Genomic DNA, 26,701 nt, shown 5'->3' on the forward strand with positions numbered 1-26,701 from the left:
TCGTAATAACATGATCCCATTTGTTTGTTCTAATGATATAAGTAAGCGTGTTGATAATAAATGATGTTCTTTTGACAGTGATTTTATCATCCGCGATAGGTGAAATATGACTGGACTTATCTTATGATGTCCAATATCTAAATAAAACTGCGCACTTCAAAGGATATTTAGCAATTTGTTGACATACAAGCGCCATTTTGTGTCGTGCAAGCATCAAGCGTCAAGTTATAAGGTTATTTGGTGAAATCAAAAGTCAAAGTCGATGGAAACATTTTATTAATAAGTTAAGCTACGTATAACTATTGTTTTATAACATATTTTCTTATAAATTGCTCCTTACCTCGTAAAATAAAAACGCAATCAATGTTATTTTTACCTTTATTGAATGTCATCATTCTAGCTGTTGTGATAAAACGCATGTTATAATTGAGTTTTTCAAAACGTAATGGCGAAATTCCATTTTTGATGAAACATGATTTACATTTTATATTTTTTACAATTCATATTTTTAAGAAACACATGAAAACAACTCATTGATATATGTCGTTGGTAACGGTGATATACTTGTCAATAAACTCAAACTTTTTACTGACATTTCTTTTTGCAGTATGTTCTTTTATGTTTTGGTGTAATGACGGGTAATGATGTATCTTGGTGTATTAGCCTACGTAAATAAAGTTATTCACTTTTATTGAGTTAACAGCAGAACGTTCTAGTTTTACAATTAAAATATAAGCAATTCGTCTTTCAAAACACAGTTTATCACAACGCATTCAGTATATACAAGTACACATATACATAAAGCGATTAAGTAACACTGTACAGCAATAATCTAAATCAGTTTTAAACGCGGTGACGTTTAATAACGTAATCACGTTTTTATTCACAATAAGCAAATGATGATGGGCAAAATTAAGGTTGTCAACTTTTCATTTTTGTAACGTAAGTGACGTCATGGTCATAAGAACAAATGGTGTAATGCAGTCCAAGCTATACATTTGTAATGTGCATTGGCAATTGAGTATAGAGAAGCTTCAATTTTTGTAAAACGACATCACAGTCTTCCATACACAGCTCTCGCATTCCCCTCCCGAAATCAAACTGATACACGATGTGTACAGTAAGTTTTATTTGCATTTACATTTTGAATTTAATACGTAGTGCATCCCAAAACATCATCAACCTTATTTACTTTAGACAATCATTCCAAAATATAACCTGTGTGCACCTTTCTGAGGTCGGTGGAGTACTTTCAACAACGAAATACTTATTGTAGCACATAAACATTTGACAAATCTGCACTGCTTTCTTTGATGGTTCCCTTTGTTTTATTTTAGTAATAATTGGTTTCATATCTTGATACATGCACATTTATGTAAAAAACAGTATATTAACAAAAGACTAAACAACTACATTTGGTTCTATGTGAATCTATCAATTGAGTCGTGGTCTGAGTAAACTGGGCATAATGCATGTGCGTAAAGTGTCGTTCCAGATTAGACTGTGCAGACCGCACAGGCTTATTGTTGCAGACTATCACCATTGTTCAAAATAGCAGGATGATGATAAAACAATAACGGTGTTCCGGGACTGGGAATGTCGACCACCCATATATTTTAATTGTTGTGTCACATCTAATGTTTATCAATTCTTTGAAGTTTCGACACTCCGAATATGATCATGGCATTTCAGGAACTCCAAATTTAGTAAGGGGTATATTCAGAAGTGGTTGCTGGGGCTAATACTAGAATTCGATTGGTCAAAATGATGTAATTTGCATGGTTTTATTTATAATAAATTTACGTCCGATTGAAACGACGCCCGAAGCCCGCAGAACAAGTTAAGACTCTGAAACTAGCAGGTCGTGTTTCTCATTAACGAAATATAAATTTTTGGGGATTGAGATGGCATTGTTCAGTGAGTTAATATTGTTATTCTATGGTTATTGATTTGTAATAATGCATTTTTTCTACACGTGTAAATTAATTGATACATTTTTGGTTTGAGTGACTATTTAAGTCTGATTAATGAACTCTGTAATAAGGGTAAAGGAAAACCACACAGTCATTTTATGAATGTAATATAGTTTTCATTTCAATTATGTGTTATTGTATCAGTTGAGAACAATTGTTGTGTAATTTTCATATTTTTATATGTTATTATTACGCACATGTTTTTAAGATTCTGCATATTGTCATTTGCTTTTTATACTTTTCATTCGGATTGTTAATTACAGATAACCGTCACAAACGTCACTAACGTCACAAAGATTGTTCGTAGGATGATATATGTCAGAAACGTCAATTAGAACGCATTTGTAATCGCTATATTCGCCATAGTCTTCGCATTTGTCATCGTTGCCATAACCGTCGTAGACGTCATTGTCGACGTAGTACTTGTTCACGTCGGCGTCGTCGGCGGCACTGTTTATGTAGACGAAATAAAGGTGTAAACGTGACGCGTGTATTGCAGTGACTTGCCCCCAAAACTTCATATTGTCGGACCTAGACCTAGTCGGGTTCGACTGGCTCGCCACACTAATAATGGACGACACTTTCCGCCTGAATTGGATTTTTGCTAAGAAGAGACTTCATTTAAACGAAAAATGTCATAAAAGCGGAAATTTTCGTCCCTGATTAGCCTGTGTGGACTGCACAGGCTAATCTGGGACGGCACTCTACGCACATGCATTATGCCCAGTTTTGTCAGAACACGACTCAATTGGTCACCGTGTTCAATCACTTGTTCACGATATCTTTAGGTTGTATTTCATGAACTGTATACAACCCGTGCAGATCCATTATCGGTTAATTGCAGTGCTGTTAAATATTTATATATAACATCATGTCTAACGCAGACTTTTCGGATTACAAACAAGTACCGCTGTTAATTAATACAGCAATAAAATGCAGTTTTGGTTAATGCGCAATGTCTTGTTTTGCCGATTAGGCACATGGTGCATTTTTCGTTCGTATTTATGCGTCTGCAAACGACCCTTAGTTTCGTACCACATTGCAAATGAGGTTGAACATATCACAGTCAGGCTTTATATATACAACAGCAGGCAGATGTACGGCTTTCAAAGTTCTGAAAATAAACATATAAAAATAAAACATATCTAAGTTACTCGCAACACAATAAAAAAATGTATTATTTGCAATAAATCTAATCTGAGGTTATGCATTTACCAAATTATAATTTTTATCTGATGGAAAATATGACTAAATCATTTTTCATATCAGTTTTAATATTTAAAATTACACGCGACAAAAACATCTGATGAAAATAGGAGAATCCAGTGTGACGAATTTTAGGGTTGGGGCAGTTGAACAATCTGATAGCGGCACTGATACTTGCATTTAATCATTTACCACTTAGATACGTATTTAACCCTTTACAACGTATTTTGATGCATTTGTAGTCCCATAGAAAGTTAAATCTAATAAAATACCTTTATTACTAAATTCAAGTTTTAACAACTTCATTTCCAACCCTTAGATACTGACGAGCAGCAAACAGCATAAAACCTGAAAAGCATGTGTGTTGCTCGCAAGCTACTGTGAAACCATTATTAATTGTCAGGCATTAATTTTCATAAATTTCGTCAGTCGACCGATCGGCGAATTTAAGATCCTAACGAACAATCATGCTCTATGTTTGAACAAAAACAAACACCAAGTTGAACATAATTTTAAAACTTTACCGTAGACATGAGGCATTAAATTCCAACATAATCCATGCACACATTCACTGCTGTTTCGTAATCAAGATTAATCCGGTTTTGACACAAAGGGATGTAGATTACACAAGGTACTTAACTGACACTTTACACTTCATTAAACGCGTGTGCAGTAAAGCTGTATCGAATGCGTTGACTTCGTTTATGTAGAATGGTAATGAATTAGCGCTAATTGTTTATAACTTTATTACCCATTAGGTGCACTGTGTTTTTAAGGGCTGTTGCATATTAGCCATCACGCAGCGAATGCCGATGAAAGACAATAAACCAAATGAAAAGATGACGATGTGTGATCAACATGCTTATTTATCACAAATTAATAAAGAATATTTTAATTGCTGTTTGTTGTTTGATTGTTTGCGTTTAACCACACTTATTACTATTTTATATGTATCAATTTATTTATTTTTAAATTATTGACATTATTGATTTATATACCGGTAGTTTACTTTTTAAGAACAAACACACACATAGAGTTTATAATTTTAATTTTGATATCAGAATACAAAAAAGCATTTTATCTGGAAAAAAAAACACTTAACAATCTGGATAATATTCTTATAATAGAATAAGACTAATTGACAATTGGCTTCGTTGTTACAAACACTCGTTAACGGTTATTCGATCCCACTTGTCAGCTAATCATAACAATGAACGTGTGAATGGCATACATTAAGAGGGTCCATTACTGTCCCTTGATAACAAAAGACTAGTTAATTGGCATGTGACAAACAGGCCCCACATCCTGCAGTGATTCTCAAGTGTGTTCCCGCATTTGTACCACGATTTTTCGCAACTGCGATTGATCGCTAATATGTATTACACACAAATCGGATAGTGACTGACGCATTTTTTAAAATTCAAAATCAGAAATCGGCGAATTTAAGTGCTGACGAAATCGTCATTTTTATAAAAATGACGAAATTTTGTGCTGTCGAAAATAAATGGTTTCACAGTATTCTGGTTTTATGCTGGTTGCAAAAGCCATTTTTTACTTTGCTACTAATGGGGAACGGGTTATGAACTATTACTTTACCAGTTAAATCTCATTTTTTGTTGAGGAATTTAATAAATGAAATTGGTTATAACCTAATAATGAATGGCCGTCTGGTAAGTTGGTGTGGGTGAGTTAGCTTCAGACTTCTTAAAAAAAAATATCAATGGCAATATTCAATAATTTTAAAAACTACAATAACAAGCATGTATGCGGAATAATGTAGACTATAATGCTTTCCATGATCGTGTAGACATTGTACGTTCTACAAGGTCTGGTGGATATTACAAGTTATACTAGGTCGTGGGGACAATACAAGTTTTACAATGTCTGGTGGGCAATACAAACTTTAATAGGAAATGCAGACAATACAAACTCTATATTTCAAATGGACAAAACAAACTCTACAAGTTCCGTCATATTAGCACTAAAAGCTCTTCATAATCGGATGGACAATGCAAACTCTCAAATGTCGTGTGGACGAAACAATATCTACCATGACACTTGGACAATATCTACAATGACACTTGGACAATATCTACAATGACACTTGGACAATCAATATCTACAATGACACTCGGACAATCAATATCTACAATGACACTTGGACAATGCACGCGCCGCTATTTAAAAAAGAAATGTATAAACATTCAAAATCAGTGTTAAAGTGTCTTTAAAATGTCACAATTGTAAACAACTTACCGTCGCATAATGACTGCAGTAAGCGTTGTTTCAACGCTTTAAGCTCGTTATAGTTTGAGACCTTATAGAAGTGCGATGTCGATGGATCATCACACATCATCGATATTTCCTCCTGCGGCTCCTCTTCGCCTACCTGGAAATGACGGACGCAAATGAACATATGATCTAGGTATCAAGACAAAGTAGGTCTTTTGGATGATGCCCCGTTAAAGGCCCTAATCCCATGAATCGCTCCGCCAAGAAGCGTTTTGTTTTAATTCGTTTTTCTTCTGGAACGGTATTTTAGTTTTTATCATCACTTGTCGTTTTGTATTGTAACACAGATACTTGAATGTGAATATTTCTATCAATGATTTAGTTCTAAGGATATTATTACCTGTTAATACCTACGTACAAACATACGTATATCATGTTCTTTTAACCACTGGCATATCAAATGTTATTGTGAACGTTCATGTACCGCAACGCCAATGCTGGTTAAAATAATATTTAAACATTTTTAAAACACTTACCAGTACAACATACACTTCAATGCCATGAATCTTCGCCTTCTGCGCCTCCGACAGCGTCTTCAACGGTTCCTCTAAGCTTCCATCAATGATCAAAATAGCTATCTTTCTCGCGTGTTTTCTCGCGCCAGATTTGCTGAACGACCCTCGTCGCATGCTATGAAGAATCTTGTGAAAGTCAGTTCCTTGCATGGACTTAAATTGTGTCTCGAGCTGGGCCCTTGTTTGGTGCGACCCAAGCTCGAAACCGGGCGTTTCCCCCTCGCACTCGGCAGACAGAAGCCCCACGTGGATGTTATCATGCTCAATGTCAAACTCGTTGATGAGGGAGTGGATGAATTCAAGGGCCTTTCTAGAGTTTCTCTTACCGGCGTTGACGCTGTCCATTAGGAACATGATATCAGCCTCTTGTTTGCTTCCGCATGCTGAAGTGTATTAAAAAATGAATCATTGCATAAGCGTTTAACAAGTTCTTTAATTACAACGGGAGTAAAACCCCAACAACTCTTTGTAAAACCCCTACAACTCTTTGCCAACTATGTATGACGGGAAATAACGGGAAATAACGGGGAAAAGGCGTGAATTACTTGGAAGGTAAACGTTTCTTTCACATTATCACCATGTTTCCATGTTCAATTTAATCGCTTGGAAAAGGGTAACCTATGCGGGGAGATCAACAGTAACAGGTGAAATAATGTGGTACGTTCTTTTGTCTCATGTAAAACATTATGTTACGCATTAGAGTAAAAATATTTAACTCACGTTGATCCTTCAATAGTTCAATGTCAGGCAAGGGAACTGAAACATAGCATAGTATATTTTCATTATTGTTTCATACTTCTGATAGCACATTTTGGTTTATGCATATATGGGAGGCAAAACTGTGAAATCAAACTGTTGAATTAACGTGACCATGAAATTTCGAAAATGCAATCTGCCGTATACAAATAGATTTAATGCTTGAGGACAATTCCTCTTTCAAACTATCGATTAAAAGTTGTTCATCAAAATTGCACATTATTCGCACTGATGACTATGAACTAGATTAAACATTTTGGTTTCCTTAAATAAAATCGCTATACAAAAGACAAAGTCATATACCGGAACAAGCCTGAATTGCCACTTCTGCTGCCAATCGCTCCAGTTCGTCAAAACTAGCAAGCCGGTGAATTCGCCGTTCGTTTGAACTCGTGATTATTCGGAGTTCTTCGTCGGTAACCAACTCACCGACCCCAATAGCGATGTATTTGACGCCGGTCTTATGCGCCTTGTTGGCGTATGACTTAGAGAGCTCAAGATAACGGGCGGGACTGCCGGTGATAACGATACCAACTTTCGAAGCCTCTTGCCGCGTTAGCGACCTCCTGTGGGAAAGTATCGGTATGAAAATACTAAATTAATTTGAATTCGCAATATAAGAAACACGTGGGCAAATTATTTACTCTTTATATTCTTTTCTTCGCGTGCTATGTGTGCATTATTCTCATGTATACCGCACCGCCTACTTTATCACTTAAACAAATGACTAATTATGTTACTCAAATACAACAAAAAATGTGTTTTTATGTATTTATAACGGCAACATATTTCAATATTTCAGCTCCTGTTGTTGATTGATTCTGCTTATTTTACTTTTTCAGCAACTACATGTATACATTTACAGCTTATTCTTTAACGAATCTGGGGCTTTTTAAATGACTACTGTTTGTTATGTTTAATGTTTTTGCTATCATATCTATATCTATATATCATACAGTAACAAACTATTCAATGTAATGAATTTACTTGGAAACTTTCATCCAAAATATTCAGAGTAATAAATCATTCTACCGATAAATACTTCAAACATTATTCAGAATTGCAATATGCATAAAATATAAGTATAATGAATACCGGAAACTCCTAGTCAGGATATGTTGCAGCGCCAGGTCAACCCTGGTACTTCCGGCCGTGTCCCCTAATTTAGACAGCCCCTTCTTAACGGCTTCCAGACTGTCGCACTCGTCTAAAGCAAACATCTCCTGGATCTGATCACTGAATGTATATTTTGTCATTAGTTAACATACTTGACAAAAACATGTTATGTTGCTGACATGATCAGTAAAGTAATAACATTTAAATACATTTCATTTAAAAATATACATAGTTCAAATCATTATTAGCCAATCGGATTCTATGTTACAAAGAATGTTTAAAATGTTTGCAATAAATCCGAAACGTGTACTCTTACAGTTTGAAAGCTTAACAATGGTGGGCTAAGCTTGTCCAGACAAGTAAGCGAAAAGGGTGATTGCTGATATACAATTCTACACCCTGAGTCAAGGTTATTCTAATATTTTTACCGAAGTTGACCATCATTATCCTTTCAATATAAGTCGCGTTCTGAGAAACATGGGCATAATGCATGTGCGTAAAGCGTCGTCCCAGATTAGCCTGTGCAATCCGCCCAGGCTAATCAGGGACGACACTTTCCGCTTCTATGACATTTTTCGTTAAAATGAAGTCTCTTCTTAGCAAAAATCCAATTTAAGCGGAAAGTGCGGTCCCTGATTAGCCTGTGCGAACTGCACAGGCTAATCTGGGACGACACTTTACGCACATGCATTATACCCAGTTTATCAGAACGCGACAAATATGTCTTGTCTGGCGTAACCACAAGTTCTCTTAGAAAGACGCAAGGCAACTTCTAATTTAATCCATTTATGTTAGTGGACTCTCCCATCCTTCTAAATTGGATCAATTTATTTCCAAAATAAGGGATGTCAAGTATATTTATTTCTATATGTAGAATATATCTTACAGAAATTCCTTTACGCAAACAGCGCAGACCCTGATGAGACGCCGCATCATGCGGCGTCTCATCTGGGTCTACGCTGTTTGCCATGGCCTTTTTACTAGATGCAAGGCCACTTCTTATTTAAGGGGTCATTGGCTTGTAGGTCTGTCACTGACCTGTACAAAAGGCTCGCGACGCGAGTTACGTTGGGTCTGATATCAAACGATTCCGCGACTCGGTTGAAGAACTCGGCTTCTTTGATGTAGTCGGCGTCGCCAATATTCTCTGAGGAGTCTATGGCGAACACCACATCCATATTTCGGCCGGCACAAACTTGGAATACAAAAATATGATTAGATGATTATTTAAATATCAAGTATTTGATAAGAGTACTCCTTTTTAATAACTTTTTAGTTAGCAAATAGTGTACGGACCGAATAACACTTTGGTTGATAAACACAAATAAGTTAACCCGATTCTTGTTGGAATATTATTTATGGATTTCATCCTTCCGAGAAGCGATTAATGGTTTATATTAGACTGCATACAATGTTCATCGTTTTGTCTGTGTACCCAAATATTATTGTGTTTTCTACATGATACGAGTATAAAGTTACCGTACAGATTGAATAGATATTAATATCTGATATGGGTTATATTCAAACTGTATTGCAGACAAAATGAATTGCACGTATACTATAACAGTGTGCACTTAATCAGCATTTACATATAAGCCTTGTTCGGAGTAAACTGGGCTTAATGCATGTGCGTAAAGTGGATGGATATAATTTGTATTTGTAAAAGTCTCTTTATTTTAGGCCTTTATTTGCATGTTAATTTATTATTAATACATATATATTCAATTGAGTACTTCATTGATGTTAAAACGTATGGACGATAAACGGATCAGTTTGTCTACAAAGATGTTTCAATGTGTGTTTTAAGTATCTTAAACAATACACATGCTCTCCAAATCTTCAATTGTGATACAAATACTTATCAGAAACATTAAGTGGGTTTATCTGACATACATGACATGCAATCAAGCCGGTTTTAATATTGCATGTTTCGAATTTAAATGCTGTATGGGTATTTAAGAAAGAGAGACATACAGATAAATCGATGCATGTATGTAATGGTTACGTTTCAGTGAATCGAGCATCCTACGCAACAGTATTTAGATAATTCAGTTCGTGTTTGTTTAAAAGGTTTTGCTTAAAGATTATTAAAACTGATAAGACATTAAAGATACACCATGTGTGATATTGCAAATGCGTCATTTTATAGAGTACCTGAATAAGTATAAAAATGTTTCCGAGCGTGAGAGCGAAATTTCAATTCGCAACGGTTATTGTGAAGTTTAATAGATCATACTAAACATACTAATCTTATGCATATGTCAAACACTATTTATATTCGCTCTTTGCTAAGCTCTCACATTGAGTTCTATACGAGAGTAACTGCAGTGAATACCTCGCCTTGCGGTGTCGTAGAGTGACGTGGTGGTAGGAGCGGGAGTGGTCGTCGTAGTTGTCGTCGTTGTCGTTGTTGTCGTGGTTGGAACTGGAGTCGTCACTGGAACACACAAATTTCATATTAACAGGAAGTCATGAATGGAGTCACTTCAATAGAAGCGATGATATCATTGAACCATAGCTAATTTCCATAATTGAACTCATTACTTCCACTTGAAAAAGTGTATACAACCGAATACTGTGTATGGCAACGAGCAGAAAGGTCAACACAGTGAGGATTCATCCACAGAAATCAGCCAATCATGATTTATGACAAATATATTAATTCATTAAATAAAAAACTTTTACAAGTTACGATGACATATTCCTCAAAACGCTGAATATTCAAGAAATTGTGCGGATGAAATAAGTAGAGGTAAACTGTCAGCAGGAGTATGCCGTTTGGCAGGTTGTTGAAGGAAATTCCTTCGACATTGCTTTGGAATGTCAATTCAATCCTGACAATCCCCGTCACAAGCTAATAGGACGCAAAGCACGACAATAAACAAAGACTAGTTTTTGTAAATTAGGCTTTCCAAAATACACATTTTACATAATTCAATTTGCAAAACATTCTTCCACAAAATGTTTAATCTAGATGTAATGACTTGCTTGTATTTGTGGCAAATAATATATCAAAAGACATCTTACGACAAGCAGACACTCGCAGCTATTTCTTAGTTATTACAAAAATGTTTCGGGCAAGAGCAGCTCACTTTCGAGATATCTGGAAGAGCGAGCGATGTACAAACATGCATTAACCCATTTATGCCTAGTGGACTCTCCCATCCTTCTAAATTGGATCAATTTATTTCCAAAATTAGGGATGTCTAGTATATTAATTTCTATATTTAGAATATTTCTTGAAGAAATCCCTTTAAGCAAACAGCGCAGACAGTGATGAGACGCCGCATCATGTGGCGTCTCATCTGGGTCTACGCTGTTTGCCAATGCCTTTTTTCTAGAAGCTAGGAATAAATGGGTTAACTAACAGTTGCATGTAACAAATATGTAGAAAATTTGGCAAGAAACGGATGTTTTGCACCTAAACGCATTCTATATTACTGCAATCTCATAAAACAACAATGTTAACAATACAGTAATGAATATGTTGCAAATCTTTGTTTGCACTCATGTGACAAGAACAGTAATTTTGTTGTATGGTCGCGTAAAGATTATTGCAAAGCTGTTCGGACTCTAAACGGTCACGAACAAACAAACAAACATTTATATGTGTATATCGGATTTCTGAAAGTACTGTTAATTAGGCATTAGTACATAATTATTCTGGTACATAAAAGTTATATGAGAACATTGCAACTGTATATATGTACATTCCGAACTACACGCATTTTACATAATCCAGCTGAACACTTATACATACAAACGTTTCTAGCATTATGTATCACATGAAAATAATGTGCATCACTGCGCAAAAACAAATGCTGGATTACATTACATTATATTTTTGTAATAAGACTTCCAATTCGATTTCTTCTGAAATGAACCGTAAATATGGATGTTTTTCGCTTAGTCAGCACCAGAAGATTGAAGGTTGATCACGACCTTGCAGTTCTCGCATTATGTTTTGTTTTTAAGCAGTCTGATAATCAGCCCATTTCATCTCGAGAATTGAGGCTTTCTTTGAAACAGTGTACGCTTGGTTGTAAACTGAGACAGACGGGTTACGTAGTAATCTGGTAGTAATCTGTTAATTAAATTGAAGACGAGACTGGTTTACATTATAAAATGTTATTCTTTAAACTAAAATAAAGCTCTGGTTTCTGTTTTGTTTGTTGATGATGAATGCATTTCCACAAAAGTGCGCGATTTAAAGGAAAACATTTTTTTATAAATAGAGCGTTTCATTGCGTCATAAAATATGACAGATGAATACATGTACATTATTTAACACAACTTTTGGTTCCCTTTTTTTGTATGAATATCAAATTATATTGAAATGGTATAAACTTGAAACCTCGATGGATGCCTTAAGTTTGGTTTTCAAATTGACAAAACATTAACATGTGATTCAATAGTACGGTATAGGTATCGAAAATAAGTGGGTTACTAGAAAAGCGTTGTATAATGTTATACGCATAATTTTATATTTTTACTGATTATTTTTACTCCGCCAGTTTTCGTAAATCTTAAAAAAGTATAATGAAAAACAACCCATTGAAAATGGCGGTGAGACAGTAAGCTTGGTTCATTGTATTCACTTATTGCATTTGTTAATATCTTTGATAAAAAAAGAAAATTCACTGACTCAACCGTGATAAGCGGAGCTTTGATAAAATCTAGAGACGAGACATGGTAATTGCAACTCACCTTTGCATGTCCTCACGGCCAACGTGCTCTTGATGGCGTCCAGGGCCGAGACCCATCCACCTTGAACATGTATTCCTCTTTAGGCTTGCTAGCTATGCCCTCCAGCTCTCGTTCGTTGATGTTATCACCGATACCTATGGCAAACATCGTGATCCTGTCGCGTTTAGCACGGAAGGCCTCGTATACCGTTTTTGCGAGGTTGTGTGACTGACCGTCAGTGAGCACAATGCCAATCTGAGTAAGAAGCGCACAGTCCCATATTGAAAAGTATTAGACTTCTGAAGAAATGTTCTGCACACTACTTAAAAACGTCCTTTTTGGCCAAAAAAACAGACGGAGGTAACTTCTGAATATTGAACAAACATATTTAATGCAAAAATCGGATAATGTATAATTATACCAATTGTAACATTGGAAAACATTTGAAAACTCAAAGTCCTGCCATAACTAAAGTACGAACATTAAATAAACATATTTTTAATCAAGTGGTCTATACACTTGAAGGCTAACATGTAAAAAAAAACTCGACGACATTAAGAAACATTAAAAACAAAATGCGATGTTTTTCAGGATTGGACTAAAACCTCAGCTGCGCTAGCATGAGAAAACTCTCATTGTAATGTCATAAATGTATGACATATAACCAATATAAAAAACACGGTTAATAAAAATGTATATAAACATTAAACATATTAATCAATAACGCAACATGTCGTATAGTCGAACCTTGGCAACCCCTGGTCGAGCACCATGTTGATCTGAGAACATCCGGTGTCGCATGTGCAAGATGGCCATACCCGTGTTGGTTATGTAGCCGTGTTCCTGTCGAATGCTAGACACCTGACGCTGTATTGACCATTTGTCCACGTATGTGTCCAAAAAGAATATGCGGTTTACTTGAGAGCTGAAACGCATACATGAGGTATCAAATGTGCGCATTGTGTTACGAACATGGCTACGATTTAAAGAGATCGGTTCAGCCTGTTTGAATCGCATATCTATTGAGCTCACATGTTGCATGAACTTACTTTTATTACGAACTCTGTAGTTTATATTTAAAGAACAACTAGAACGGATGGCATTGACCAGTACGCAGTGGGGTGTATATCCATAACGTTTTATAATCAATTACACGGCTATTAGATGTTTATATTGAAGTTTGACATATTAAACACTTTCATTTTTTAATGCTTAATGCTTAAGGCATTGAAAACGTCTAGCACAACACGATTGATAAATGCGTAAACTACCTAAATGTTGATACCGCAACCCGCGTGACGTTTTCTGCAATTTCGAACATGCCAATTACGTCATTGACAAACGTCAGCTGGCGTTGAAAGTCTGGTCCCCAGATGCTGTTAGACGAGTCCAACATGAACACGACGTCCGCAGGCTTGTTGCCGCAAAAGTACTCCACATCTGTAAATTGTGAGGATGTAGGACAATAACGTATGTTCTCCAACATGAGATTCTATTCAAATCCGAATGACAATTTACTTGATTATTCATATTTTTGTCAACGTATACCTATATTGAAGATGATGCCGACCCCGTTCATAATTAAAATCATAATGTTTACTTTAGGCATCCTCATGCGGAAAATTAAAACAATATGGTGTTATAATTATTGAGATAATTTTAAGCATTATTAGTTGATAATTATGATGACGATGATGCTGATAATGATGAAAATGATGATGATGATGATGATGATGATGATGATGATGATGATGATGATGATGATGATGATGATGATGATGATGATGATTATGATGATGATGATGATGATGATGATAATGATGATGATGATGATGATGATGATGATGATGATGATGATGATGATGATGATGATGATGATGATGATGATGATGATGATGATGATGATGATGATGATGACGACGACGACGACGACGATGACGACGACGACGATAACGATGATCATGATGATGATAATAATCATGGGCAACTTTTACATTATATTTTCAACCTTATTCAAAACGCTTGTTATAACATAAAGAGCAACATGGTTTAAATAATTATGATAAATGATAATAATAAACGGTTACATGCCTGACCTGTTACGCACCATAACGCATAATATTCTCGATATTGAGATAGAGAAATTCACTAAATATTTGAGATTAAATCTTACAAGAATAGCCTGTTTAAGTGGTTTGCGGTTTTCTTGCATCATAAGTACGGCACGTGTACGAAATTCCGTTTGGATTAGCATGTGATTATTGTACTTAATGGAAATGGGTCCAAGCTGATAATTGAGTCATTATTAGAATTATAATTCATCTGAATCTTTACCATTCTATTAACAAATATTGTGTTATTAGTTTTATTAACTAAACATCGCAGTAACACTACGTAGTTGTTTATAAATTGTTGCGTTTTCTGTAGGGCTCAAACGGATACCCGAAAACCAATCAATTCGAATAAATTACCGCAAATACGGAACTTAGCTTTTTCAACGATACCGGTTCGCGAATTTATGATAGGAGAGAACACACGCAGAAAAAAAAGCATGCTATTAGATTGAGAAAACGGTCGAAATAGTTTTGATAAATACATGGCGAATTTGTTAAAAAGAACTTTTCTATAAAACTTTTTATCGACTACAAACTTGAAACGGCATTTAAAGCAAACATTATTATTTTATTTCCACGCATTCACATTAAAGTACGAGGAGCATGATTGTTGGTTGAAACAAAATATTTTTTTTGTTCTGTGCTTTTTATCGTTCTAGTCATTAAATGATTTGAAAAGAATTACCTTAGAATACTAACATTTGTGAGTAATTATTTGTTTTTCTCATAAGATATTAAATGTATTGAATCTGACATATAAATGCGCTAAATGAATAGCGTTATTTAATGCAGTTTTTGTTTTTAAATCAACTCATATCCTGATCTGTACCGACCCGAAATCCCACGGGTTTGTATGTGTCACCCGCCAAATCTGCGTCAAACTGCACTTTTTAGTTCAGCTTATTCTCCATCGACACAAGTAACAAATGAAAACAAAATTATGTCTGTAATGGCTACTGGCTAATAAGATGCCATGAAAAAGTTGATGCAAATCGATCACAAATGTGATTGTATCGTGCCCGTAACCTAGTTAAAAAAACACTAAACTGTGCATTATCGATTCCAAACGATGAACTATGTTTTGTTTGATTTGCATTTTAATGTTCATTATTGTTGCAATTGCAACCTGCCATAAATAAAAGACATCGGGCTGATTAGAACTAATAAGATTTCGCTTGCATGTTTACAAAATGATATCAACTCATTTCATCAAATGCATGGCTGTTAGTTGATCAACACAAAACCAATTGTTTATCATGTTGAATTTACTATCTCAGCTTAAGTTTATATTTTTACTTTTTAAATCGATGGATGGATACGGCAGGCGAATATTTACGCCTGACACACGCTTTATGTCCACATTAAACTCCTAACCAACATTAACTTCTAAGCACTTAAAAGTGCAATTAAAGCGTCAAAATGAATGGCATCATATCGTCAGGCTCCTCAAACAAAATGCATTTTTCCAGCGGAATCTATGGTAAAATCTTTTCAATACTTATTGTGTCCGTTAGATAGAGTGCAAACGTGACATTTATTTCATCATTGAAAATTGTTATTTTATACAAAACTCGTGCACAAAGTATTTAAATCCCTACAAAAAATTGCTCTTGGCATGCATGTCTCAAATTGATCCCCCGCCTGCGTTCAAAAATATATGAGGCGTCTAATGATCTGTGAATACACAGGAATGTAGATTTGTTTTAATACCAAGCGACGTACTAATGACAATAAACATTTAACTGAAAACAAGGCAATCATTTAAAACGCTCCAAACAAATTGCATCTAACTGCGCAGTTATTATGATCAGGCGGATTCTAGTAATGGACTCTAAATTGTTTGCTCTCATCATGCCATTAGTGTTCTAAAAATAGTATAAACTACTTAATGCAGTGTTGCAATACTTATATGAGGAACTTAATAGATGTTCAAATGTCGATTTACATGAATATCTTGCTTTCTCGCTGCAAAATGAGCGTAGCAAACATTCGCAGTGTTTTTCATGGCAAAAAAGACATACCGTGAGTGCGCCGGGAGATTACATTGCATAGGTATTCGAGTAGCGTTGTTATGGCATTATTTTACTTGTAAGAGTGTAAATGAATGCAATTGACCGTTAAGAACCTATTTTGGTTATCTTATTATTTCGGAAATCACACCATGCCTCGAAAAGGCCTTAAAATGATTCTAATTTTCTTGTTGAAATACATTTAGACGCTTACGGGTCGAGAATGTTAAAAGTAAAAATTAATGCACTTATTGTAAAGTGTAACGGGATCAAGTATAGCGTTTTGTAGTGCATACTGTATTTCATTTGTGGTCATATTCGGGCAATAGTTTTTTTTTAAACGAAGGTTGAATAGTTGCTTAAGTTTTGAAAATCCGTGAATACTGTTACAGGCGGTCTTTACTATCAAAAAGTTTAAAACATAAAACAAACATCCAACTAATTTCCGAACAAACACTATCATCGCTTGTTAAATGACTGAAATCTGAATAATATTATATGCATATTTATAAAACTAAACCCGGTCAAATTGTTATATGATATACTATCAAATTGAAACTTTTCATCCAAGATATACAGTTACACTTCGTTAGGATGTAAAAATCAGCAATATAAACATTACAAATTACTGGAAACATTCTCGCCTTCCCGCACTTATAAGTGCCAATATAACCATGCAGACGAGCCCTAGTAAAACTGCCACACATGCACTGTTACATGATTAATGATTCGTGGGGGTTGGTACTCTCAGAGAAAAGAGAGTATAACGATATGCAGGTATGTTAATATATAATACAACGTAGTTTACACTTATTTATACTTACTAATTATGGAAGTGGGCGTCGGCGACTATGTTTCTGAGTCATGATAAAACATGAAAAATGTTCTATTCAGCGAAAGTGTGAAACACCACACAGGCAGTTATGCAATATGAATGTACCGATAGTCCGATATTGCGATGTCATTAAGGTAGTGCACCTCTAATGATTTCCCGCGATTTCTTCGAAGGTTGAAGAGCCTACTATTAGGTGCCGTAGCCTAGTGGTTAAGGCGATAGACTAGAAATCTTTTGGGATATTCCCGCGCAGGTTCGAATCCTGCCGACGACGTATACTTTTTTGCGACGCGTTTTATTTATTTTCAAACGTAATTTGATTTAATATGGCATATAAGCTATATTTATTGTTAAATATGTTGCAATTTTTATGCACATTTTTCAATTATTAAAATTAAAACAACGTTATGGCGAAATTGGGTGATTTACTGTTAAAAATACGAACCATGCATGTTGCATTTTTATTTTTATTTCAAAAAGTAAACGGTAAATCTGTCTAGTTCTTGGTATTTTTGCTGTATATAGTGTTTCTATAAAAACTAAGTTTAAAATATGACTTAAATGATACTATTTTGAATTTTATGACACTTTGTTTTTAACCGACCCAATTTTTACTTTGCTGAAATCACTTACATTTCATGGTGCTCTTCCATAAATAAAAATTTGTAAAAAATAAATGTCTGTAAAAGAATACTTATTTCATCTTGTTTAAACTTTAAACACCTTTACAGCATCTGTACACACCAACTGCATGCCCATATTTGGAAATTTGAATGAATTATGGAACTTTTATATACCCCAGGGGTGAAAATAAACTGGACAAAAGCCAAGCGTGGGGGTGGTTTTGAAAAAATCGGTATATTTTTTTAAAAAGCATGGAAAGCCTACCTACAAATTTGCATGTAGTTCAGTGAAATGATGCTGATTAAGAAAATAATTAATTAGATTATATTTGGATATGTGCCCATTAGAGGTGCACTACCTTAAAGGGATCTTTTCACGCTTTGGTAAATTGACAAAATTGAAAAAAGTTGTTTCAGATTCGCAAATTTTCGTTTTAGTTATGATATTTGTGAGGAAACAGTAATACTGAACATTTACCATGCTCTAATATAGCCATTATATGCATCTTTTAACGATTTTAAAACCTAAAAATTATAAAGCGTTGCAACGCGAAACGATTGAATAATTTGGAGAGTTCTGTTTTTGTCGTTAAATTTTGTGCAACTACGAAGATTGCTTATATAACGTATAAAATACGTCAAGGGTGTGTATTCGGCGAAATAGCTCAGTAGGCTAGAGCGTTTTTACTTCAGGACTCTGGCAGGACTCCAGGGGTCACTAGTTCGAAACCTGCTCCGGACAATGATCTTTTCCTTTTTTTAATTTTATTCTTGATTTTTTACTGCAGCTTTTACGATCCAATGTTTACATTTATCAATATAAAGCATTTAATGAATAAGTTAAAAAATGCCAAAATCTGTGAAAAGGCCCCTTTAACGCATAAAAAGTTGTCAATAACGCCAACCTTAAATTGCTATAACGCGATATGTTGATGCAATTAAATCACTATAAATGGTTATAATGTGATGGCATTGTACTCTCACTCCGCGTACTATCATCAACAGGGACAATGGTGTTATCATGAGACTGCAAACGATGATTGTAAAATTGAGGAAATGTGAGACAGCTTTACTTTTAATGTTCTTGAGGTCATGTAACACGCCTTCATTTTAGGTAATTGCAATCCTTATATAAAAACGCCGTATCATTGACAATCTATTTAACACTGAATCATGTACAATCTATTTAACACTGAATCATTGACAATCTTTTTAACACTGAATCATTTATCAAACATGTCAAGAAATTTTTCCACGAAAATGGCAGTTTTTGACACTCTTATATATATCTCCTTATTGGTTTGTCTTGTATTTAATTTCAACTATTTTAGTTCCTTAACCATGACGTAATTCAACCTTATTTCACCTGTCGATTTGTTTTAAATTTGTTAGACACCCATTATAAAAATATCTGGAAGTCTATATTTGTACACGAGTCAGGTGCATTTTTGTGTGCAAGAAGTCCTCAAATAACTGTAAGGGTATTATTTGTTTAAGTGATTGCATACTTAAAGCTTATTTATCTGGCAATAACTTTCAAGATGTTTATCGTAAAATGCAAACAGTTAATATACGATAAATAACGAGGTTTATAGACCTTAATTTAACAAGGAAGGACATATCTCGGTCATTGAAATCACGACGCAATTTGAAACAAAACTGAAAAATTCCCAATGCCTTTTTCAGTGATTGATTAATGATTGATTAATGATTGATTAATTACGTTTCGCTTATATTCCCCCCAGTGTTGTGTTCATGGTAACCTATCTTTACTACGCATTATTTGTCTGTTGCAATAATATCACTACCGGTATACCAAATCATTCAAAGCCTGTCTTCATATTATTACATACATTATAGACATCAAAGTATACACGGCCTATGTTACTGCATTAAGCATCTGAATGGCTCCTTACATACCAGCAATAAAATAGTTTAACTCTTTTAGTGCTGGAAACGAATTTTGAAGGCCTTTGCAAACAGTTTGGATCTAGATGATACGCCACAGAACGTGGCGTCTCATCTGGATCCAAACTGTTTGCTATTCTGATAGTATTCTTTGAAAAAAATCGAAGAAAATGCTAATTTAAGATATTCAGCAGACGACATTTTAGCAGACGACAACTTTCCCAGCATGCAAAGGGTTAACAGTGATTTAAATCATGGTATGTTGCTCACCGCGATCTGATGCAAACTTTATGTTGTACTAAAATAACAACTGCAACAGCGCCAATACCTTTGCGACTACTATTTTTAGGTTTCGTTTCAAGTTTTTAGAATTTTTATCTAGCATGGATAGCCAATGTTTTAAGGTTTAGTGTCTCGCAAAATGTCCAACGTTTGACACAATCTATTCGCAATTAACACGCTCGTAAAACAAGCTACAAAACATGTAATTTTCGAAATCGGGACGGACTCGACATTTACGCATGATGTTAAACAATGTTTAAGCTAATGAAATATCTACCATAAAGTGGGGGTATAGATCGAACACAGATTAGATGATCGAATAAGATTAAAACCTTATCTGTATCGTTATCAGGTATTGAATGACAAGGTGAAACCCATGTTAGTAGATTGTTTTGTTAAAAGTGACATATATGTGTTTGTAATTGTGATGGAGGCGACTACAGCTGATGCCAGCTTATAGCTCTGTAAGATGATATGGTGTAATTGAAAACAGAAAACAATGCAAGATATTTGCCTGTTGTCCCGTTTGTTTTGTTCTTGGTATTGAGAAGTTTATGTTCGGAATGTAGTTTAGGTTACTTAAGGTAAAGGTTGTTTGTGTCTTTCCATCTGCGGATATCAAACAAAATTGTAAAATTAAGTCTTTAATGGTACCGTAATTTTACCATTTCGATTTAGGCTCTATATTACAAGCTTAACCCTTTGCATGCTGGGAAATTTGTCGTCTGCTAAAATGTCGTCTGCTGAATTTCTAAAATTAGCATTTTCTTCGATTTTTTTCAAAGATATTATCAGAATAGCAAACAGTTTGGATCCTGATGAGACGCCACGTTCTGTGGCGTCTCATCTGGATCCAAACTGTTTGCAAAGGCCTTCTCAATTCGGATCCCGCACTGAAAGGGTTAATTAGAAATTAATAAGCAGAATCTTGTGTTATTACAATTTAACAATTTTTACACGGCCCACCAAGAATATTCAAGAATATCGGCGTCTTTGAGGTACAAAGGTACGAATGTACTTAGCAAACCATCTATCACGTCATTTCAATTATTGTTGTCAGTGACATACAAACTTCGTCTGAAAAATTATGTATCTTGAGATTAATTAAACAATCAGTTTCAGTAAGGTTAAATATACCTGCTATCACCTTACTAAAATTAATTAAAAAAAAGAGTTTTATGAGCTTGTTGATTGCATGATGCCTTTTAAGTACTAGGTTTTCGTCAACAATTCCGTTTTTTAAGTAAATTTACCAACTGCAAGCAAAAATGAGATATATAAAACCCTAAATATTTCTCTACTCCAGGTTATGTCGTGGAGCAATAATAACGTTTAAATACACGAAAAAAACGTTCAAAGAACACGTTCGTGTTATATGTTGCAAATCAATACCCGAAGTCTTAATTAAATGCATTCGCAGTGAAATCGTAGGGCCGACCAGTAATCGTAGGGCCGAACAGTAATCGTAGGGCCAACCAGTAATTTTAACTTTTTTTCATACCTATAAGAGCTTAATCTAAAACAATGTGGATACGGAGTTGGTGTGCTTTTATGCAGAGAACGACATCCAATATTTTACCGCATGATTCTAAGAAAGCTTTATTCCACTGTCATTATAGTAACTGTTGCTATCGTGTAATAGTATCGTAGGGTATGATATAAAATTAAGTATACATTAAATAAAACATCTACATTAAATACTTAAAACAATATAGAAAAACAAGTAGTCATCGAAAACTTGAACAGTAAACGAGCAGTAAACGCCCATGTGCAAAGTAGAAGTATACACTTTTAATTGCTTTCCATGATAGTTGCACAAAGTGTCATTGGACGCGATGCCTTCTTTTCATGCAGTACATGAGTACAGTGGCATTTTCAAATCTATGCATAATGTATATTTGAAATTTAAAAGTTAACATACGGAAACGATTTAAACATGTTTGGTAGTCACACGTTCAAGTCAACGCGATTAAGTACGCAAACTATTTCGAAATGATTTATTTGGTGGCGTATACTCCCGACGTAATTCGAAAGTAATTAGGAGATTATCTTGCGAACAGCCCTATCATCAATGTTTTTCAAATTATAGCCACCACCAGAACGCTTCAATTATACAAAATTGTTGGACTTGCAGTTTTGGTGACCTCGCTGTCAATGCGTATGATCAAAGCTTTAATGAGTGCTCAGACATTAAGTGAAAAGAAGATGATTATATGAAATAAAAAATGTAACTGACATAGCTAGACAACGTGGGGACAAAAACACATACTTACCACTAAGTGTGCGGGTCTGCGAATTCTGAAATGTCAGAAAACATGCGTTTTGAAATACGACTATGCTTTTAACCAATTTATGCCCAGTGGACTCTCCAATCCTTCTAAATTAGATCAATTTATTTCCGAAATTAGGGATATCTAGTATATTTATTTCTATATTTAGACTATTTCTTACAGAAACTTATTTACGCAAACAGTGCAGACCCTGATGAGACGCCGCATCATGCCAATGCTTTTTTTCTAGACGCTAGGCATAAATGGGTTAATGCAATATAAAAGTTAATTAAAAACGTATAAGTACCTTAGCTATCGAGTTATGTGTTTTATTAGAGATATTGTATACAATATTGTTTTGATATTTCTAAATATTAAAAGTATTGTATCACTCATGAGTATTATTCTAGTCCGATAGAGTGAGCAAAGAATACAAATATGCACAAGGAACACCCCATATAAGCTAATGAATCTGATCGTAAGTACGATTTCCGTTATTTGGGGCATGACAATGAGTTGATTTAAACTAAAATACAGACGCACAATACAAATAAATATAGCATGATCACCGAATTTGAATGGTTTATGTGCAGGAAAAGGGTTTAAAACGCTCTAAGTTGTCCCCGAATCTAAACAGTGCATGTCTTAAGCCCTCTTATCAATCATTTAAAAATTTATAGTTGCATTAGCACCCACTAAAATTAATTATTTCGTATACAAGGTTTAATTATTATGGGTGAAAAACAGCTACCGTAAAAATGACAAAGAATGAACGCGCAATTACCGCGTCTGATGTAAAACCTGACATGTGTTCACCTTCTTTAAACTCATATTCATTTAGGCAAAACAATGATACAAATGCGTTCGAGCAGTCTTAATTCTCATTAATAACAAATGTTTGTTTGTTCCCACAATCCTTCCGCGGCGACACGAGTAATGACCCCTGGCAAAAAGCAATCTAGTGCATACTGATGTATTTTTAACAAAATGTATAGTAACACTTACCGAAACGTGATTCATAGATAGGATACTTGAGTTGGTGAATCTTCGATACAACAAGAGTTTTATTACTTTTTTCACGCTCATTAAGACCGAATAGTTTGCATATGCTGGCAATCGCGTATTTTGATCAGGCAATCGTCCACATATCATTTCGAAGATATTTCCAATAATTATAAACAAAAAACGTTTCCTTTGTAGTTGTTAACGAGTGCGTTACGATATAATCATCGTTTCGTTTTCGTTGAGACGTCAACTGAACTATTAAGAATGCATTTACTGTCCGCGCACACAAATTACCTTTTTGGAAAAGATAATAAAAATATAAATCTAACATCTTACTAACTCGTGTATGTGCTAAATAAGAAGCTGTTTTTATGACCACTTTTGAATTAAATCACGTTCATTACCACGACATTGCGATACGGCCATTTAGTATTAAAGAATTGTTTTACAAATTAAAACACGCCGTCCTAATTTGCTTTGAAAATAAAATAATGTCAGACAGATCAGCGTACCGTTTTATTTTACAACAGTTGTCTGTAATGACTATTCAACACGTTATAAGACCGATTATCAACCGTAAACCAGCTGTCATATAAAGTACCCAATGTTTATGAGACTCTATCCTGTTTATCAGGTTGCTTGAATAAAGCTATATTGTCTATTGTATTCATTGCACCCCTTGAATAGACAACACGACTACTTGGACGCTTCATTAACCCCTTTAACACAGGGACACCGTGCCGCTTAGCCACTAGAAATGTAACACCCTTGATTAGTTCTTTCATCTTAACGAGGTTGTAATTTTGAGAAGAAATCGTGTCATTTGATTACAGGTATGCAAGATAAACGTTAATCTAACCCGACATATCGATGTGAAGATTTGTACCTTTAACCTCTAATTAGCATGCCTATCCATTTTTAGTATTTCGCTTGATTTATTGTTCGTACTTACAAATCAAGCTCGGGGTGTATTAAATTAACTTTGAAGGTTATTTTTATTGAAACTAATCTTTCCAAACAATGATTTATGCCACGAATGCGTAGTATTTTTCACTGCTTGATTACTTGATTAATTACATGTACATGCAATTCTTGTAAAAGTCAATTTAATATATTAATATGTATTGTATATTTAGGTATAATATATATAACTTAGAAAGCGTGCATACATGAAACAAATTAGCTATAACATTTTCTTATATACGTTGCAATCAACATAATAAATACTCACCACAATAACACAAGTTGCAAACAATACCCTACGTTTCAATCAACATAATATATACTCACCACAATAACACAAGTTGCAAACAATATCAATCCAATGAAATGTTTTTCCATTTCCATTTTCGTTAAATCACTCGCGACTGTATATGCACTCTTAAAATCAATTTACTACAGTCAGTTTGAAGCGTCTGCTTTAATCTGCTATTTAAATCTTTCCGCTGAGACTTGTTTTTAACTCACTGGGTTTAATGCATGCACTTATTTACGTGCGCGTTCACAAAAGAGTGTTGCGCGAGATTGAAGAATGAATTATTTTATAGTACGTACTAATGAAGCTATGTGAATTAGAGGCGTATCGTATCGTACGCATGCTTAGACATCAACCAATCAGAACGTTTGACAAAATGCGTGGGGTGGAACACAACCAAAATAGTCCTAGGAGTTTAATGGCGTCTACATTCAACGAAGGTTCATGCTCACTAACAGGAGAAACTTATTGACAATCCAGTATACATAATATGTTTCGTTTTTATTTTTCTAAAGTTGCTTTGCATTTTAGCAACCACTTTATGCCAAAACCCGGTAAAATATCCCAAAGAATTAATTACAATCGAAATAAAGTGTCTGTTTAATATACATCCAAACATACCCGTTCTCTACTTCAACAGTGTTGCGACACAAGTATGAAGTATTCAGAAACATTTCGCCTGCATATATTGCATATGTGCCTTCACTAAATTTGATAATAATCGATCGCGGCTATGAATCATCACGCAAAAGCATATGAAGTAATTTGCATTTAAATGCAAATTAATAACCGATGTACACGAAAGAATCCTTAAGTGGTACATTGGTTCGAGGCACATTGGCGTGGGTGACAATCTTTGCCGAGATTTATTTGGTTAATGTTACTGTACTAGAAAAAAAAAATACTCGCCATTTGGTCATGCAGTACAATGAATAGCAAACTGGCCACGTTTGCTTTAATAAAATAAGCATTGCGTTTGTTTTTACAAACGTTATATGCGAGTGGTCCATGTATGATATTATTAACACAATTACAAACTAATTAAAACAGCAACACAACAGAACCAAATGGGATAAATCACAAAATGCAAAGTCACGGTCAAAATTATACATACATAATATTGTCCGGAAAGTCAAACAATTATAATGTGCAACTTCGTATACTGTAATACTTTATACTTAGAAAGGTGTGCAGTGTGTTTATTATATGTAAAGTGAGTTATTTGGCTTGCCCTAAAATAGGTCAAATACCAAATATAATTCATTTACCGTTCCAATGGGGTCCAAAACTTGATTTATTTTGAATGCAGTGTGATGTGTTGGTTGCAGTTTACAGTAAAGCTTTTGGTGATTTGCAGTAGAAAACGAATGCTTTTGTAAGTTTCTCTCCAAATGATGTCGTTCGAGTCCTTCTTATAATTATTGTTAACATTTGTATGATCCTGCTCGTATGCTTACGCACAAGCTTGTTTTATACAATTTTATCATCCCTTATGTCAGAAGAGAATTGCAAAATTGACGCATTTAGGCATTTCCAAGTTCTTCATTTTGTATCAATATTTCTATTTTCAGATATAAACATAAACGCATATTATTAAAAATGTCTTATTAGGATATCTTATTTTAATATCATTTGAATTTTCTTATATTCAAAACTTACTACTTTCTTTAAACACATCTCGTTCAATATAACCACATCGAGAGCAAGTTAGCGAGCTTACCTGTACGTGCCTTTTTGTCATCTTTTAACAATGTATGAATGAACTAGGAATTTCACGTAAACAAGTGTTATCTATCTCCGTAACTGCAAACGGCGGCAGTGAGCTATTTGAGTAATCTAAAACATGCATAAAATTA

General features: G+C 34.7%; 1 pseudogene; it reads right to left on the reverse strand.

The window, feature by feature from the left end:
* Nucleotides 1-259: 259 nt before the first annotated feature.
* On the reverse strand, nt 260-25,118 carry LOC127852928 (cartilage matrix protein-like; annotated as a pseudogene).
* Nucleotides 25,119-26,701: the final 1,583 nt, after the last annotated feature.

The sequence above is a fragment of the Dreissena polymorpha genome, chromosome 1, assembly GCF_020536995.1.
Source record: "Dreissena polymorpha isolate Duluth1 chromosome 1, UMN_Dpol_1.0, whole genome shotgun sequence".
NCBI lineage: Eukaryota > Metazoa > Mollusca > Bivalvia > Myida > Dreissenidae > Dreissena > Dreissena polymorpha.